Genomic DNA, 18717 nt, shown 5'->3' with positions numbered 1-18717 from the left:
TGCTTCTCACTCTGCTTGTGCTCTCTCTCTGACAAATAAATAAACAAAAAAAAATTTTTTTAAGAAAAGAAAGAAAATCATTTGACCATATATGCAAGGGGTATTTTTCTAAGAGCTCTATTCTATTGGGAGTTCATGTTCAATGAGGACAGAGTTTTAGTTTGGGAAGATGAAAAATTTCTGGAGATGGATGGTGGCGATGATCGTACAAGAAATGTGAATGTACTTAATGTCACTGTACACTTTAAGACGGTAAATCATGAAAAAATAAAAATAAAAAATAAGAAAATAAAAAAATAAATAAAATGGTCAATCTTATGGGTATTTTACCACAATTACATAAAAATTCTTAATAAAATAAACATTTTCAGATAAGCAAAGTCTAGGATAATTTGTAGCCAGCAGCAGACACTTACTCCAAGAAATGCTAAAAGAAGTTCTTCAGCCTGGAGGGAGAGATGAAAATGCAAACCTATAGGAAGAAAAAAAGTACACTGAAAATGGCAAGTGTGTGGGTAAATATAAGATATGATTGCTCTTTTTTAAAACTGTTTTAAAAAGTAAGCTGGCAGATGATATGATACTTTATGTGGAAAACCCAGAAGACTCCACCCCAAAACTGCTAGAACTCATACAGGAACTCAGTAAAGTGTCAGGATATAAAATCAATGCACAGAAATCAGTTGCATTTCTTTATTTTTTTTTAAGATTGTATTTATTTATTTGACAGAGAGACAGATCACAAGTAGGCAGAGAAGCAGGCCGGGGGTGGGGGGGAAGCAATCTCCCTGCTGAGCAAGGGACCCTGAGCAAAGGATCCCAGGACCCTGAGATCATGACCTGAGCCAAAGGCAGAGGCTTAACCCACTGAGCCACGCAGGTGCCCCAATCAGTTGCATTTCTATACACCAACAAGAAGACAGAAGAAAGAAAAGTTAAGGAGTTGGGGCGCCTGGGTGGCTCAGTGGGTTAAGCCGCTGCCTTCGGCTCAGGTCATGATCTCAGGGTCCTGGGATCGAGTCCCGCATCGGGCTCTCTGCTCAGCAGGGAGCCTGCTTCCTCCTCTCTCTCTCTGCCTGCCTCTCTGCCTACTTGTGATCTGTCTCTGTCAAATAAATAAATAAAATCTTTAAAAAAAAAAAAAAGAAAAGTTAAGGAGTCAATCCCATTTACAATTGCACCCAAAACTGTAAGACACCTAGGAATAAATCTAGCCAAAGAGGCAAAGAATCTATACTCAGAAAACTATAGAATACTCACGAAAGAAAGACACAAAGAAATGGAAAAACATTCCATAGGGCGCCTGGGTGGCTCAGTGGGTTAAGGCCTCTGCCTTCGGCTCAGGTCATGATCCAGGGGCCTGGGATCGAGCCCCGCATTGGGCTCTCTGCTCAGCAGGGGGCCTGCTTCCCCGGCAGGGCCCTCCCCTGCCTCTCTGCCTACTTCTGATCTTTGTCTGTCAAATAAATAAATAAAATCTTTAAAAAAATAAAAGGAAAAACATTCCATGCTCATGGATTGGAAGAAAAAATTTTGAAAATGTCTGTGCTACCTAGAGCAATTTAAACATTTAAAGCAAACCCTATCAAAATATCATCAACTTCTTTCAAAGAAATGGAACAAATAATCCTAAAATTTGTATGAAACCAGAAAAAAACCGAATACCCAGAGGAATGTTGAAAAAGAAAAGCAAAGCTGGTGGCATCACAATGCCGGGCTTCAAGCTCTATTACAAAGCTGTGATCACCAAGACAGCATGGTACTGGCACAAAACAGACACATATATCAATGGAACAGAATAGAGTACCCTGAAATAGACCCTCAACCCTTTTTTTTTTAAAGATTTTATTTATTTAGGGACGCCTGGGTGGCGCAGTTGGTTGGACGACTGCCTTCGGCTCAGGGCGTGATCCTGGAGTCCCGGGATCGAGTCCCACATCGGGCTCCCAGCTCCATGGGGAGTCTGCTTCGCTCTCTGACCTTCTCCTCGCTCATGCTCTCTCTCACTGTCTCTCTCTCTCAAATAAATAAATAAAATCTTTAAAAAAAAAATAAAAAAAAAAAATAAAAAAAGATTTTATTTATTTATTTGACAGCCAGAGATCACAAGTAGGCAGAGAGGCAGGCAGAGAAAGAGGAAGAGAAGCAGGCTTCCCGCTGAGCAGAGAACCCAACACGGGGCTTGATCCCAGGACCCCGGGATCACAACCCGAGCCAAAGGCAGAGGCTTTAACACACTGAGCCACCCAGACGCCCCTGGACCCTCAATTCTATGGTCAACTAATGTTTGACAAAGCAGGAAAGAATGTCCAAAGGAAAAAAGACAATCTCTTCAACAAATGGTGTTGGGAAAATCGGACAGCCACATGCAGAAGAATAAACCTGGACCATTTCCTTACACCACACACAAAAATACACTCAAAATGGATGAAAGAACTAAATGGGAGAAAGGAATTCATCCAAATCCTTGAGGAGAACACAGGCAGCAACCTCTTTGACCTTAGCCACAGCAACTTCCTCCTAGAAACATCGCCAAAGGCAAAGGAAGCAAGGGCAAAAATGAACTATTGAAAAAAGATGCATCTAAAATAAAAAATGTGATTTTTCTAATTAACAAAACTTATAATATAATCCATTTGTTTTCATCAATAGTATGCTAATAGTGGTTGAAATAATTTCTTGATCCATAATAATTTTTAAATACAACTTCATGGACCCTGCAAATAAAAAACTATAACTTCAACATTTAAAAAATGAGCTATTGAGATTTCATCAAGATAAAAAGCTTTTGCACAAAAAAGGGAGACAGTCAACAAAACCAAAAAGACAACTGACAGGGGACGCCTGGGTGGCTCAGTTGGTTGAGCAGCTGCCTTCAGCTCAGGTCATGATCCCAGCGTCCTGGGATCGAGTCCCGCATCGGGCTCCTTGCTTGGTAGGGAGCCTGCTTCTCCCTCTGCCTCTGCCTGCCACTCTGTCTGCCTGTGCTCACTCTCGCTCCTCTCTCTCTGACAAATAAATAAATAAAATCTTAAAAAAAAAAAAAAAAAGACAACTGACAGAATGGGAGAATATATTTGCAAATGACATAGCAGATAAAGGGCCAGTATCCAAAATCTATAAAGAACATATCAAACTCAACACCCAAGGAACAAATAATCCAATCAAGAAATAAGCAGAAAACATGAACAGACATTTTGGCAAAGACAACCAAATGGCCAACAGACAAATGAAAAAGTGCTCAACATCACTGGGCATCAGGGAAGTACAAATCGAAACCACAGTGAGATACCACCTCACACCAGTCAAAATGGCTGAAATTAACAAGTCAGGAAACGAAAGGTGTTAATGAGGATGCAGAGAAAGGGGAACCCTCCTACAGTGTTGACAGGAACGTAAGCTGGTGCAATCATTCTGGAAAGCAGTATGGAGGTTCCACAAAAAGTTGAAATTAGAGCTACCCTATGACCCAGCAATTGCACTATGGGGTATTTACCCCAAAGATACAAATGTAGTGATCCAAAGGGGCACCTGCACCCCAATGTCTATAGCAGCAATGTCCACAATAGCCAAACTATGAAAAGAGCCTAGATGTCCATCAACAGATGAACGGATGATACACACGCACACACACACACACACACACACACAGGAATACTATGCAGCCATCAAAAAAAACAAAAATATTGCCATTTGCAACAATATGGATGGAACTAGAAGGTGTTATGCTAAGCGAAATAACTCAATTAGAGAAAGACAATTGTATGATCTCACTGATTTATTATTAATATTATTTTAAATAAGCTCCACATCCAACATGGGACTTGAATTCACAAACCTGAGATCAAAAGCTGCAGGCTCTACCAAATTAGCCAGCCAGGCGCCCCAGGAACATTTTATATTTCCCTTATATTGTCCCGTGTCTTTCAATAGGTCCCTGTAATGACTCATTAAAATAGCTTCGATTACTTAGCATTATATAATATAATACAATTCTCTTTTTGCTTCACTAAATGGGACTGTGCTACTAATGGGGATTCATAAACTTGTTTATTGACTTCTAGACAGATTTTTCCCCCCACATCAGACAGGTCATATGCCAGTGTTGTGATAAGCTTTGAGGGTAGTACAGCTCACACAAGAATAGCATGACCTCCCAGTAGTCACATCTATGAGGCATAAAAGTATCTACAATCTTTTTAATAGACTTTTAATTTTTAGAGTGGTTTTAGGTTCAAAGCTACATTGAGTGGAAAGTACAGAGATTTCCTCTACATCCCTTGCCCCCACACATCCATTGCCTCCCCCCAACAACATCCCCACCAGAGCAGGACACTTGTTACATACATTGTGAACCTATACTGATCCGTCATTATCATCCAAAGTCCACAGCTGACGTGAGGGTTCACCTGGGTGTTGCCCATTCTAGGGGTTTAGACAAATGTAGGATCTATATCCACCAGGATGGCATCACATAGAATATCTTCTTCCCTAAAAATCTTCTGTGTCCTCTTGATCTCTCCCTCCCCCAACTCATGGCATCCACTCATCTTTTTTATTATCTCCATGGTTTTGCCTGTTCCAGATGTCAAACAAGCGGAATCATATAGCATGTAGTCTTTTCAGACTTCTTTCACTTAGTTATATGCATTTAAGGTTCCTCCGTGTCTTCTCATGGCTTGATAACTCATTTCTTTTTAGCGGTGAAAAATTCCCCATTATCTGAATGGACCACAGTTTATTTATCCATTCACCTCCTGAAGAACTCGGTTGCTTCCAAGTTTTGGCAACTGCTATGGACATCCATATGCGGGTTTTCTTGTGGACATAAGTCTTCAGCTCCTTGGAGTAAACACCAAGAAGCAAAGTTGCTGGATGGTATGGTTAGATTATGGTTAGTTTTGTGAGAAACCACCAATTGGTCTTCCAAAGCAGCTGTGCCATTTTGCATTCCCACCAGCAATGAATGTGAGTTCCTGATGCTCCATATCCTCGAGAGCATTTGATGTTGTCAGTGTTCTAGATTTTGGGGGTTCCAATACGTGTAAAGAGGCATCTCATTGTTGTTTTAGTTTTTATTTCATTGGGGTTACTTGATGTAGGGCATCTTTTCATGTGCTTACTTGCCATCTGTTCTGAGTCTGTTAAAATCTTTGGCCCATTTTTTTTAAGGTTGTTCTCTTCTTATTGCATTTTTCTTTAAAGATTTTATTTACTACAGCGAGAGAAGGAACACAAGCAGAGGGAGTGGGAAAGAGATAAGCAGGCTCTCTGCCAAGCAGGCGGGGAGCCCGATGCGGGGCTTGATCCAGGACCCCAGGATCATGACCCAAGCCAAAGACAGATGCTTAATGACTGAGGCACCCAGGTGCCCCTTATCATTGCATTTTAAGAGTTCTTTGTATATTATGGATAATAATCCTTTACCAGAGTGGTATCTTTTGCAAATATTTTCACCCAGTCTGGCTTTTCATTCTCTTGACAATGTCCTTTGCAGGGCAAAACTTTTTAATTTTAATGAAGTTTAGTTTATTGGTTATTTCTTACATGGATCATGCCTTTGTTGTACCTAAAAAGCTTGGGGCACCTGGGTGGTTCAGTGGGTGAAGACTCTGCCTTCGGCTCAGGTCATGATCCCAGGGAGCCTGCTTCCCTTCCTCTCTCTCTGCCTGCCTCTCTGCCTACTTGTGATCTCTGTCTGTCAAATAAATAAATAAAATCTTAAAAAAAAAAAAAGTCATCACCATCTCCATGATCATCCAGATTTTCCCCTATGTTATCTCTTAGGGGTTTCACAGTTTTGCATTTTACTTGTAGATCTATGATCCATATTAAATTAAATTTTGTTGAGGGTGATCGGTCTCTGTCTGGATTCATTTTTTTGCATACGGATGTCCAGTTGTTCCAGCACCGTTTGTTAAAAAGACGCCTGGCTCCATTGTATTGCCTCTTCTCCTTGGTCAAGGAGTTGGCTGTTTTTATGCGGCTCTATTTCTGGGCTCTCTATTCTGCTCCACTGACCCATTTCTCTATTCTTCATCAGTACCACTGGCTTGATTACTATAGCCTTATAGGAAGTCTTGGAAGTTGGGTAGTGTCGGTCCTCTTGAGATAGAGAAACTGAAAGACTGCAGAGAAATCAGCTTTTTCCTCCTTTTCCTGCTTCTATTCTTTTTAATTACTTTCTCCTAATTCTTTTTTTTTAAGATTTTATTAATTTATTTGACAGACAGAGATCACAAGTAGGCAGAGAGGCAGGCAGAGAGAGAGGAGGAAGCAGGCTCCCTGCGGAGCAGAGAGCCCGATGGGGGCTTGATTCCAGGACCCTGGAATCATGACCTGAGCTGAAGGCAGAGGCTTTAAGCCACTGAGCCACCCAAGCGCCCATCCTGCTTCTATTCTTGCTAGGACCTACGCCCCTACTTTTACACAAACCTCAGAATGCAAATAGTGCATATCTTCCTTATAAGGGATAAGGAGTTGACAATTTCTCTAGAATAGATGACATCTAAGAAAGGACCAGGTGAGAAGGACCAGACAAGCCATCACATGCATATTCCAGATCACTGGTGCAAGGCATCGACACCAAGATTCCCCAGCTCCAAGGAAGAGCACCCAGGACGCCTCTAACCAGTTCCTGGTTGTCTAAGGGGACACATGCACCAGACTACAATCCTCAGTTAAAACCCCTTTGCAGAGCAAAAATTTGAACAAAGATGAGACTCACTCTTTCTTTTCCAAGTTTCCCAGACAGTCTGTCTGTACCTGCACTGTCTCTAGACTTTCAATAAACTCTCCTCCTAGCGGCGATGCTGTCCCCATTTGATGTCTCCTCAATGCATCCTGGGACTGTCCTGGCTGGTCCTACAGGACCCCCTCCAGATTCTCAGACCTGGCCTGCCTACATCACTCTGACTTCACTCATCAATACTGAGTTGACTATTCTTTTTGCCTCTACATACAAACTCTAGAACCTGTCAACATCCACAGAAGAACTTATGGGATTTTGACTGGGATTGAACTGAATCTGTAGACCAAGTTGGAAAGAATGGACATCTTGGCAATATTGAGTTTTCCTATTCAAAAACATGAACTATCTCTCCATTTACTTAATTCCTCTTTAAGATCTTTCATCAGAGCTTCACGGTTTTCCTCATATAGATCTTACATGATATAAATTTTTAAAATGTGACTGATGTGGGGGGCCTGGGGGTGCTCAGTGAAGCATCCGACTCTTGATTTCTGCTCAGGTCATGATCTCAGGGTCATGGGATGGAGCCCCACATCCCTGCTCAGCCCAGAGTCTGCTTGTCCCTCTCCCTCTGCCTCTGTCCCTCCCCGTGCTCGCTCTCTCTCTCTCTCTCTCTCTCTCTCGCAAATAAATAAATAATCTTTTTTAAAAATGCAACTGAGGGGCGCCTGGGTGGCTCAGTGGGTTAAGCTGCTCCCTTCAGCTCAGGTCATGATCTCAGGGTCCTGGCATCGAGTCCCACATCGGGCTCTCTGCTCAGCGGGGAGCCTGCTTCCCTCTCTCTCTCTGCCTGCCTCTCCATCTACTTGTGATTTCTCTCTGTCAAATAAATAAATAAAATCTTTAAAAAAATAAAAAAATAAAAAATAAAAATGCAACTGATGTATTTAACACGAAGTCTCTCCATGTAATTTCCATCTGTCATTGAGGTCAGGATCATATATATCTTTAAGCAGCAAATGGCCCTGACATTTGCAGGTATGGATATGAGAAATGTTCAAGAAGAGAAAGAAAATCTGATGGTTCCATTCAATCTCAATTCTAGGTGTAGCTCAGCTGCTAACTTGCTGTGTGACCTCTGGCAAAACATTTCCCTTTCTAGGCCTTCATGAAGGGGTTAGCTTAGACCAGTGGATCCCAAAACTGACCCAAGGCTCAAGTCCCAAATATTTCTTCAATAGGTCCAGGGTGGGACCTGGAGAAATCTGCTTAATTAAAATCTTCCCTGGTGGGGTACATGGGTGGCTTAGTCGTTAAGCGTCTGCCTTCAGCTCAGGTCATGATCCCAGGGTCCTGGGATCGAGCCCCGTGTTGGGCTCCCTGCTTGACGGGGGCCTGCTTCTCCCTCTCCCACTTCCCCTGCTTGTGTTCCCTCTCTCACTGCGTGTCTCTCTCTGTCAAATAAGTAAATAAAATCTTAAAAAAAAAATCTTCCCTGGTGTTTCCGATTTCTGGGATCCACTGACCCATTTGGAGTAAAGGAGTTTCCTGCATTTTCACAATCTTGGGGCATCTAGTGTTTCTATAATCGTTTCATGACCTCCTAGGCCTACAGAAATACCTACTAGTTCTGTTGATTAAGTACAAACAAACAAACAAATTCAGTAAGTATTTATGTCCTAAGAACTTAATGGCTGTTTGACACCACACACCTCAAACCTTGGAAGCAGGACCCATTTCCTGTTTCACATTCATCTAGGCACAATACTTTTCTAAAAAAAACATTGTTCAAGATTTTATTTATTTATTTGACAGCGAGACAGCGAGAAAGCACAAATGGAACGGCAGGCAGAGGGAGAGGGAGGAGGAGGCTCTCCGCAGAGCTGGGAGCTCGATGCGGGGCTTGATCCCAGGACCCTAGAATCATGACCCCAGCAAAGGCAGCCACTTAACTGACTGAGCCCCCCAGGCGCCCCCGCACAAAACTTTTTTTATCACAACCACCACCATCACCTCAGCTTTGCACAGGCAGGAGGTTATCTAAAGGAATGTAATGTGAGCTTGCATTGAAACGGCCTCAACCCCGAAGCTTTGTGCAGTATCAGACCAATGTCCTTTGTGGAATGGGCTGAATTGCGTCCAGCCCCCTTTCAATTCCTATGTTCAGATTCTAACCCCAGTATGTCAGACTCTGACTGTATTTAGGGATAGGGCCGGTAAAGACGTAGTCGGGGTAAAACCAGGTCCCGCAGGTGGGCCCTCACCCAGTCTGACTGGTGTCCTTGTAAGGAGAGATGAGGACACAAATGTGTGCACACATTTGGTGAAATGACCACATGAGGGGCACCTGGGTGGCTCAGTGGGTTAAAGCCTCTGCCTTCGGCTCAGGTCACGATCCCAGGGTCCCGGGATCAAGCCCCGCATCGGGCTCTCTGCTCAGCGGGGAGCCTGCTTCCCCCTCTCTCTCTGCCTGCCTCTCTGACTCCTTGTGACTTTCTCTGTCAAATAAATAAATAAAATCTTAAAAAAGAAAGAAAGAAAGAACGAAAGAGAAATGACCACATGAGGACACCGCGAGAAGGCGGCATCTGCAAGCCCACGAGTGAGGCCTCAGAGAAAGGAAAAGCGGCCGTCGCTTGAATCTTAGGCTTCTGACCCTTGGGAACTGCGAGAAAATAACTCTCGGCTGTTTAAGCTGCACCATCTGTGGGATTCTGTTCTAGCAACCTAGCACACGCACACACTAGGGCCAGCTAGCACATTTTCCGGAGACATCATAAACATAAATAAACATTTCTGCCCTCATAACACACCTCATTCTTTGCTTCCGCAGGTACCGGTGTGCAGTCAGGAGAGAAGGCCTGAGGCCGGTGATTTAGGCGACCAGCTTGGAGGCGGTCGTGGTGTCAGAGAGAGCCAGTCAGGAGCCAGAGAAGGATGGGAGCCGTGGGAATGCAGAAAAGCGGACATATGGGGATATATTTAGTGGTGAGAAGTACTTCTGCTTCAGGATTTGCAGACGGAATTGTGAGTGGCAGAGAACAGAACCTAGCTTTTTGTTAATAGTATAGTTGTATTTTGGATGCCTGGGTGGCTCAGTGGGTTAAAGCCTCTGCCTTTGGCTCAGGTCATGATCTCAGGGTCCTGGGATCGAGCCCCTCATCAGGCTCTCTGCCTGCCTCTCTGTGATCTCTCTCTCTGTCAAATAAATAAATAAAATCTTAAAAAAAAAAAAAAAAGTTGTATTTTCTACTGATTGAGCCAGCCAGGTACCCTTGACGAATATATACATTTTATAAAAATTTAAATAAGATTAACTAAATTAAAGATTAAAATATATATTCCAATATATATATTTTTGAAAGATTTTATTTATTTGAGAGAGAGAGAGTGTACGCACAAGTGCAGGAGAGGGGCAGAGAGAGAGAGAGGGAGAGAGAATCTTGAGCAGACTCTGCACTGAGCATAGAGCCAGATGTCAGGCCGAATCCCAGGACCTGGGATCATGACCTGAGCCTAAATCAAGAGCCAGATGCTTAGGGGCACCTGGGTGGCTCAGTGGATTAAGCGTCTGCCTTCGGCTCAGGTCCCAGTCTCAGGGTCCTGGGATTGAGCCCCACATCAGGCTCTCTGCTCAGGGGGGAGCCTGCTTCCCCTTCTCTCCCTGCCTGCTGCTCTGCCTACTTGTGATCTATCAAAAAAAAGAGTCAGGGACGCCTGGGTGGCGCAGTTGGTTGAACGACTGCCTCCGGCTCAGGGTGTGATCCTGGAGTCCCAGGATCGAGTCCCACATCAGGCTCCCAGCTCCATGGGGAGTCTGCTTCGCTCTCTGACCTTCTCCTCGCTCATTCTCTCTCTCACTGTTTCTCTCTCTCAAATAAATAAAATAAAAAATAAAAATAAAAATAAAAAAAAAAAGAGTCAGATGCTTAACTGACTGAGCCGCCCAGGTGCCCACCCTAATATAGATTTTAAAGAGATCAGTCAGGCTATTATGTGTAAAACAGGTTTTAGGCTGGCAAGTGAGGCCACTGGGAAAATAGTTAGACATCTACTAGAACCGCGGGCAGAAACTGATGTTCACTCATCTGGCATGGCAGGCCAAGGAGGTAAGAGGGCAGATTTGGGATACATTTCAGATACAGATCAACTAGGCTGGTACTTTATATGGCAAGTTCTGCTGTACAAAGATCCAGATAGTCTGCCTAGACCTAGTCACAGGTGTTTAAGTTTGCAACACAGACTTAGATTTGCAGCCCTAAGGCTTTAGATCAGATGGATGTGGACTTGAACTCTGGCTCTACCACTTAGTCACTGTGTGACTTCGTACAAGCCATCTTCATAGCCTCCTACCCTGTAAAATGGGGATAAAAATATTTAGCTCAAAGGGTGCATAAGGTAATGCGTACAAGCCCCTCGCAGAGAATCTGGCCACACAGGGAGAGCTCAGTGGATGACAGAGGTTAGCATTTTTATCAGTTACTGGACACTTCCACAGTCATTCCAATTAACTAACTGCAACAGTTCTTTTCCTGGCCTCCCTGCTTCCGTTCCACCTGCTCCAATCCCTCCTCAACTGGGCCGCGGACCTCCCCCTACAGCACATACCTATCAAGTCACTGCCCTTTCAAACACTGTCGTGGCTCCCACTGCCCACATATTAACACGCAAATGTCTTAGAATAACATCCAAGGCCCTTCAAACTTGGAACCCTCCCTGCCCACCTATCCAGCCCCTTCGCACATCCTGGCTTATAGCCATGTCAGAATTTCCACCTGATGCTTTTTCGTAAGTAACACCTACTTGATCCAAGGATCGGATCAATGGCGAGTCCCATATTAATCCCTATGTGTGCATCTATCACAGGAAACCAATGGCATTTTCAGACTTAATTGTCATCAGTAGAAGAAAACGCTCCTCCAGTTCCGTTTGCCCATGGAAGTCCCACATTTCTGTTTCACACCACTCTTTTGGAGACGTCAGGATCGGACCACGGGAACAGCTGCTGTTGCCAGCCCCCCAGCACCCATCGTTTTTAGAAAGAGGGCCGATAAACATTCCCATGGATTTACAAATGCTTCTCTCCTGTCCTACCAGAGGGAGTGGGCTATTTTTTTAGAAGCCTTGCTAATTGATTTTAAGGTGATCAGCTGAAACGAGCAAAAGGCATGGTCGGTTGTCATGAGGATTCAATAAAATATTTGAAAGCACCTGGGGTAAGTAGACATTCATTAAGTATCTGTTGACCCTGAACCTGGGTCAATGACATGAAAGGTGTGGTTTAGTGAAAAGTTGTTTTGGCACCGGGAGGACGGGTTTATTTAGCCTTAGTAAGCTTAAGCCTCAGTTCTTAAAAAGATAAGAATGTCTCCTGCCTTTTAAGTTTGTTGTGAGGATAAAGGTGGTTACAGGATAAAGGAAAACACTTATGCCAGAAAACACCTGCCACACATCACAGACCTTAGGAAACACATGGTCCATCTTCCCTTTCACAGGCCCAGAGGGAATAAAAAAAAAAAATAAAAATAGTATCTCTCAGGAGACTTGTCAGCGCTTGTGGTGACAGACCTGTGCAGACCCCTCTTCACGCCTTAAAATGGGCGTGTGATAATTAACTCCCAATTAACTGTATACACCCAGAAATGGTATCACCAAATTAACTGCCATCATTTCATAAACAGTTTAGGCTCCTTTAACGGATACTTAAAAATCCCTACTTACATTTCTCATGTTCATTCCAAATGATTTGCTAGGAGGTGGACCTGTCAACAGGAAGGACAAAATTATTACTATTTGTTACCAATGCCCTCAAAATAATCATTACTCAGAAAACCCAAAACAGTTGAAATTTTCTGTATTCAGTCAACAACTCCCTCTCAGTTTGGGCTTTGCCTAAAGGACTCCCCATAGCCCAGCCCAAACTGGAAAGAAACATTAATAGTCATAGCTCCACGGTGGCCATTTGGGTTTCTGGGCTAGAGATGCTGGAAGCTGGCGAGGGCTAGGAGATCCGGCAAAGGTATCATTCTAGACTAGTAGATGATGAGATCACAGGATGTTTGAGTTTCTGAGCTTTATGCCCATCCAAGGCAGTTATCCTGAAAAACCTCTGATTTATTCAATAGTGATGCAGGGGTCACTGCTCCCTGACCTAACAAACCTCTCTAGGACACAATTCCTTCGTCGGTCCAAGGAGGCTAAGAAAAAAGCTTACTTGGTGAGTTCATTGTGAGGCATTATCTATGACAACGTAACTGAAAGTGCTTTCCGCGTTGCAAAGCACTTCTTACAGATTGGTTATTAGTTTTCTTAAGTCGGGACATTTTTATGGAGGAGGAAAGTGTGGCCTATTTAAAAAAAAAAAAAATCAAATGTCTTCCCCAGGGCGATGAGGGCAGAGCTCGCTCAGTTACTGCCACTCACCAAACCCTTCCCGGTTTTCAAAGTACACGTTTTCCTCAGCCTGGCGCACTGGGCCAAGAGCCAAAAGTCCCAGGTTCGCATCCCGGATCTGCCTCTTCCACAGTCCTAGGGCACCTGTTTTGTGTCCCGTGTGCCTCGGCGGCCACCTCGAGAAAAAAGGGTGGTGACCGCGCCCGGCCAGCCTAGGTGCTTAATAATGGCAGTTACGCTTTGTCTGCCAGCTCATCCCTCCCTTTCCCGCTCCCCCGCGCACCGGGGTTGCAATCAAAGCCGGGGCACTTTAAGGGCTCGCTCAGAGCAGGGATCTGTGCTCGCGGCTCGGGCCCGGGCGCAGCCCCGCACCTCCGAGTACCCAAGACAAAGGGGGGAGGGGTCTCGCCGCCCCCCGCCCCCAGGGGCGCAACCCCGGGGCGGTGTCCCAGCTCCGCCAGCCCCCAGCTCGATGGTTGCCGGAGGCCGGCTGGCCGTTCGGTCCCCGCGCCTCGGTCCTACGCGGCCAGCATGGACCGTCCCCCCCCCCGCCACTACCACCCCAAAGCAGGGGCGCCGCAGTCCAGGCGAGCCCGCACCGCGCTCCTCCCAGCTCCGGCCGGGCTCGCCCGGACGGGGGCTGCCGCCTCCCAGCCTCGGGGCGGGCGGGTCGGCCGCGCGCCGGGAGGCGGACCGCGGGGCGGGGCGGGCGGGACGGCCGGCGGTTGGCGCTCGGAACCGGCGCGCGCCCCCGGCCACGTGGCCACGGGCCCCGCCCCGCCCCGCGCCCCCCGCCTCTCCCCACCGCCTGCCCCTGCACCGCTGCGCGGGAGCCCTTGGGGCCGGAGTACCCTTTGCCGTCCCATTTTGCCGAGGAGGCGAGCTCAGGCCTGCCCAGAGTCACCGGTCGCGGGCCAGCGTCAAAGCGGTTAGCACCGTGCGGGCCTCAGGCCGGGGCTCGGAAAGCGTTGGGCTCCGTTCCTTTAGATCACATTGGCATAGAAGCTCTATGAGGACAGGAACTGTGACGTCCTTTTTGCCCCCTCCCCCAAAGGTCTTGTAAAATAATTGGGGGGGAGGCCAGGCAGAAGTGGGTGATTTGGTATAGAAAAGAGCACCCAGCCTGCAAATTGGTGATGCAGGAGAGTTAATCCAAGTTATGGGCTAGGGTACGAGAGGAGACCAGCTGCAGTGGAATCCAGGGGAGGGTTGATGGACTTAAGGGGCAGTGGGACTAGAAAGGAGGAGAAATATTTGAGGTGGGTTTAGGAGAATTAATGGGATTTGCTGGCGGATAGAAAGGACAGATGGAGAGGGAGGAATCAAGAAGTTCCCTGAGTGGTTTAGTAGTGCTATGTACTGAAATGGGGGAAACTAGAAGAGAAATAGGTATGGGGTAAGGAAATAAAGTGTTCTGTTGTGTGGTTTATGATGCAATGTGCAGTTGTCATCTGTAAAGATGGGTCTATGAGTCTGGAGCTCAGATCACACACACATGGGCTGGAGATGTGAACTGGGGGCATATAAAGGCTATTTACCATACTAAAAATAAACGAGCTCACTTATGGTGAGAAGTAAAGTGAAAAAAGGCAGGCCCAGGGCAGAGTCCTGGAGAATGCAAATACTTGAGGTTCAGGCCCTGCAATGGGGAGAGAACTGGCCAGAGAGGCAGGAGGAAGACCAAAGGGATCCCAAGAAAGGACAGCGTTTCGCGAAGGCTGGAATGATCAGTTGTGCCAAATGCTGCAGAGAGAAGAGAGGTGTGGCTGTGCAGGGGAGAAGTTGTACAGGAACTTGACAACAGTTTTGGTGGAGGGTGGGGACAGATGGAGAAGCAGAAGGGGAGGTAGTATGTGCAGACAAGACTTTCAAAAAATTGGGGGTGGAATGCAGGGGACAGAGGAGGTGGGTTTGAGGGATTTATTTGTATAGTTGAGGACATAAGAACATATTTGTGTTGCTATTGGGAATGGTCCAACAGAGTAAGAGAAATCAACTGACCCCAGAGAGAGAGAGAGAGAGAGAGAGATCGTGACTCACGGATAGGAGGCCCTGGAAAGAGAGGGGTATATGAGGTCCGTGGTTAAAGGCACGGCTCCGACCAACTGAAAAGAGTACCTGTGCTACAGCGTGAGACCCAGGCCCAAGAGCGCTGTGGCAGAAGGAATGACCACATGGTTCCAGGAGCCACTGTCGCTTAGCAACCTGTGTTCAGTAAGATGTTTCAACTGAATTCCTAATTAACGGTCATTTCAACTTACTAACAGTTCCTGTTACTGGGGTGCACACTCTGCTTCTTTCCCTCTCCCAAAGTCTTCAAACTCTTTTGTTGAAATGCTCTAAAACTGATGGAAAGCTTAAATTTCTACTTTCTTGTATTGTGGATACACGTATGCATCACGATGTCCAAACTGGGGACTCTCACGCGGTCTTGGAGGGTGCCAAAGAATGCAGGATACAGGTCTCCAGTTCAGAGTTCTCCAATAAAGTCCAACTGCCTTCCTGCCCTCTTCCCCACAGGCATCTCCGACTAAGTAGAATCCTTAATACCGTCTATTCAACCACAGAACCTCATTCATTCATGCCACAGTTTTTAACTATTAGAGATGACTCTTCCAGTATCTATCCATTTGACATGCCTTCCCAGAGTCCTTCTGGATTCTTCACTCTCCCCCACTCTGTACAGTTAATTACTGCCTCCAACACATTTCTCTTTTCTTTTTCTTTTTTTTTTTTTTAAAGATTTCACTTCATTTATTTGACAGAGAGAGATCACAAGTAGGCAGAGAGACAGGCAGAGAGAGAGAGGGAAGCAGGCTCCCCGCTGAGCAGAGAGCCCGATGCGGGACTCGATCCCAGGACCCTGAGATCATGACCTGAGCCGAAGGCAGCGGTTTAACCCACTGAGCCACCCAGGCGCCCCTCCAACACATTTCTCAAAAATTCTACTTTTCTGCGTGCCCTCTGAGTCTGCCATGGTCCAAGCCACCATCATCCTTCATTGGGATCGTTACAAGAGCCTTCTTTTTTTTTTTTTTTTTTTAAAGATTTTATTTATTTATTTGGCAGAGAGAGATCACAAGTAGGCAGAGAGGCAGGCAGAGAGAGAGGAAGGGAAGCAGTCCCCCTGCTGAGCAGAGAGCCCAATGCGAGACTTGATCCCAGGACCCTGAGATCATGACCCGAGCCGAAGGCAGCGGCTTAACCCACTGAGCCACGCAGGCGCCCCATTACAAGAGCCTTCTAACTGCTGCTTCTCTCAATCCATCTCCAATCCATTCTCCACACTGCAACCAGAGAATGGTCTTTTAAAGCATAATCAAATCAATTTACTACCCTGCTTAAAACCTTTAAAGGTTTCCCATCACATTCTTCTGCCAACAGAGCTGTTTGCCACCCTCCCTAACTTCTGTGTCTCTGGAATGCCTTTTTCCCAATGACCTTCCTATCCTAACTGGCTGCTTCTCATCAGGCAAGTCATAACCCCTTCTAGGCACTCCCTTCTCTAGCCTCCATCACAGCTCCCTGCCATGTACCTTCTCAGCTCAATCATACATTACGTTTTCACTGTCTTCCTGCAGGAGGCAGTGAACTCCATGTGGATGCACAGAGATGTTCACCTGTGTCTTCCCAGAGTCTAGCACTGTGCCTGGCATGCAGTAAATAAATATTTGTTGAACAGCATGATTTGCTATGAGCATATTCCCTGCCTGTAAAGTTTATGGTTGTACTTTTTTTTTTTAAGTAAGCTCTACACACAACATGGGGTTTGAACCCATGACCCCAAGATTGAGTTGCATGCTCTACCAACTGAGCCAGCCAGGTGCCCCTCTGGTTGTACTTTGAAAATTAATAAAAGGTTAAGCAACATATAAAGGAGATTCTTCTTAGCTGTTTTATCCTTCTCGTTGCTGCCCTTCTGGTGTCTAAAAGGATGATGATAACCACCATTGACTGCACCCGGTATAAGGCAGGCACTGCCTGTTTCATATTTCTAGTTCTTACAACCCAATGAGATGACCCTATTATTTCTACTGTACAAAGTAAAACCTAGACTCTGTTTATCATGCTTGATGTTGAATTTGGTTGGTTTGAAATATTTGGTTCATATTTCATTTGAAATCTTGGAATTTTTCAAGTTGAATGAGATTAACTGAATCCAGTTTATTTCATGAAGAAGGTGAGGCCCAAGAGGGAAGGCTGAAGTCTCCTCATGAAGGAATGGGGCCCAGAACCCTTTTAGTGGCAAAACAAAACAGTTCTCCAGGGTCAGAACAGCAAGCTACCTAATCCAGTGCTCTGCCTTTAAGAAGCATCCTGTTGTAATCCTTCAAGTCTTATTATCTCTTATCTATTATTAATAAGACTTACCTAAGTCTTATTATCTATCTCTTTAGTCACTGATCCTAGTATATGCTAGGATCTGTTCTCAGCTCTGGAAATATAGTAGAGAACAAGACAGGCTAAGTCCCTGCCCTTGTGCCGCTTACATCCAGTGATGGGATATAGACAATAAAGAAATAAACAAACAAGATAATTTAAGACAGAAACAAGTATTATAAAGAACTTTTGTGAAATGGGTGAAGGGATACAGAGTGAGGAGAGGGAAAAGCTACTTTAAATAAGGTCCCTAAGGAGGTGACTTTGAGCTGAAATTTGAAAAATGAAGAGCCATCCAGGAGAGCCACAGAAAGAATGTCCCACACAAAGACCATCGAGTGCAAAGGACCTAAGGCGAATTCAAGCTTGGCAGTCCAGAACAAGGAGTGAATGGACCGATGCAGTGAAAGGTGGAGATGGTAGTACAGGAGCAGGTTGAAGAGAAAGCAAAGGGTCTTTCAGGGGCTGGTGGAATGTTTGAATTTTATTCAAAGTGCAAGGGGAAGCTAGCAGAGGTTTCTAGCAAGAGGATGAACATGATCTGGCTTATGATTTAAAATATCACCTGTATGGATTAAAGAAGGTGAAAACTCAAACAGGGACCGTTGGAAGGCTGTTGCAGTGAGCTGGTGGCTTCTATTCGCAGGGTAGTGGTGGAGGAGTACAGGCTATATTTTGGTAGTAGAACCAACAATGCTGGTTAATAGCATGAATATGGGATTGGTAGTAGAAGGGGTTGAAGAAAGAAAAAAATCAAAGACTTTCACGTCTATGTGGTGGACTGCAAACTGAGACATATTTTTAATATATTCAGCCTCCACTTATTACATTTAGATTCTTTTTTTTCCTTTGTCTATTTTTTTAAGGTTTTTGTTTTGTTTTTAGTAATCTCTACACCCAGTGAGGCTGGAAGCCACCACTCTGAGATGGGGTCCCACGCTCCTTTGATGGAGCCAGCTAGGCACCCCTATATTTAGATCTTAATTAATTAGAGCGGAGCATAGCACGGGGAAAGAATTTGAGCTAAACCTTAAATTGCAAACGTGTGCGATCTCGGAAAGAGCTACTGTTTCATCTTTGATAGGGTGATTGGCTGTCTCCAGATTTGAGCTCTTTGTAGATCTCACCGAAGCACCTAGAACTGAGTGTTTAAGGAGGTTGTGGGACATCCAAAATGAGTGAGGCGGAGTGCCTCATATTCGAGGTTTTAATCAGGCAATGGTGATGGAGGGGCAGCGTGGCTGGATTTTGAG

General features: G+C 45.3%; 1 non-coding gene across 1 annotated transcript; it reads right to left on the bottom strand.

Annotated features, from left to right (window-relative positions):
* Positions 1-4081: 4081 nt before the first annotated feature.
* On the bottom strand, positions 4082-4188 carry LOC122892863. Its single transcript, XR_006381535.1, has one exon. It is a non-coding gene; the product is annotated as a small nucleolar RNA U13 (small nucleolar RNA).
* Positions 4189-18717: the final 14529 nt, after the last annotated feature.

The sequence above is a fragment of the Neovison vison genome, chromosome 12, assembly GCF_020171115.1.
Source record: "Neovison vison isolate M4711 chromosome 12, ASM_NN_V1, whole genome shotgun sequence".
NCBI classification, from domain to species: Eukaryota; Metazoa; Chordata; class Mammalia; order Carnivora; family Mustelidae; genus Neogale; species Neogale vison.
Note: the sequence above shows the minus strand (reverse complement) of the source record. Positions and strands in the feature narration are given on the sequence as shown.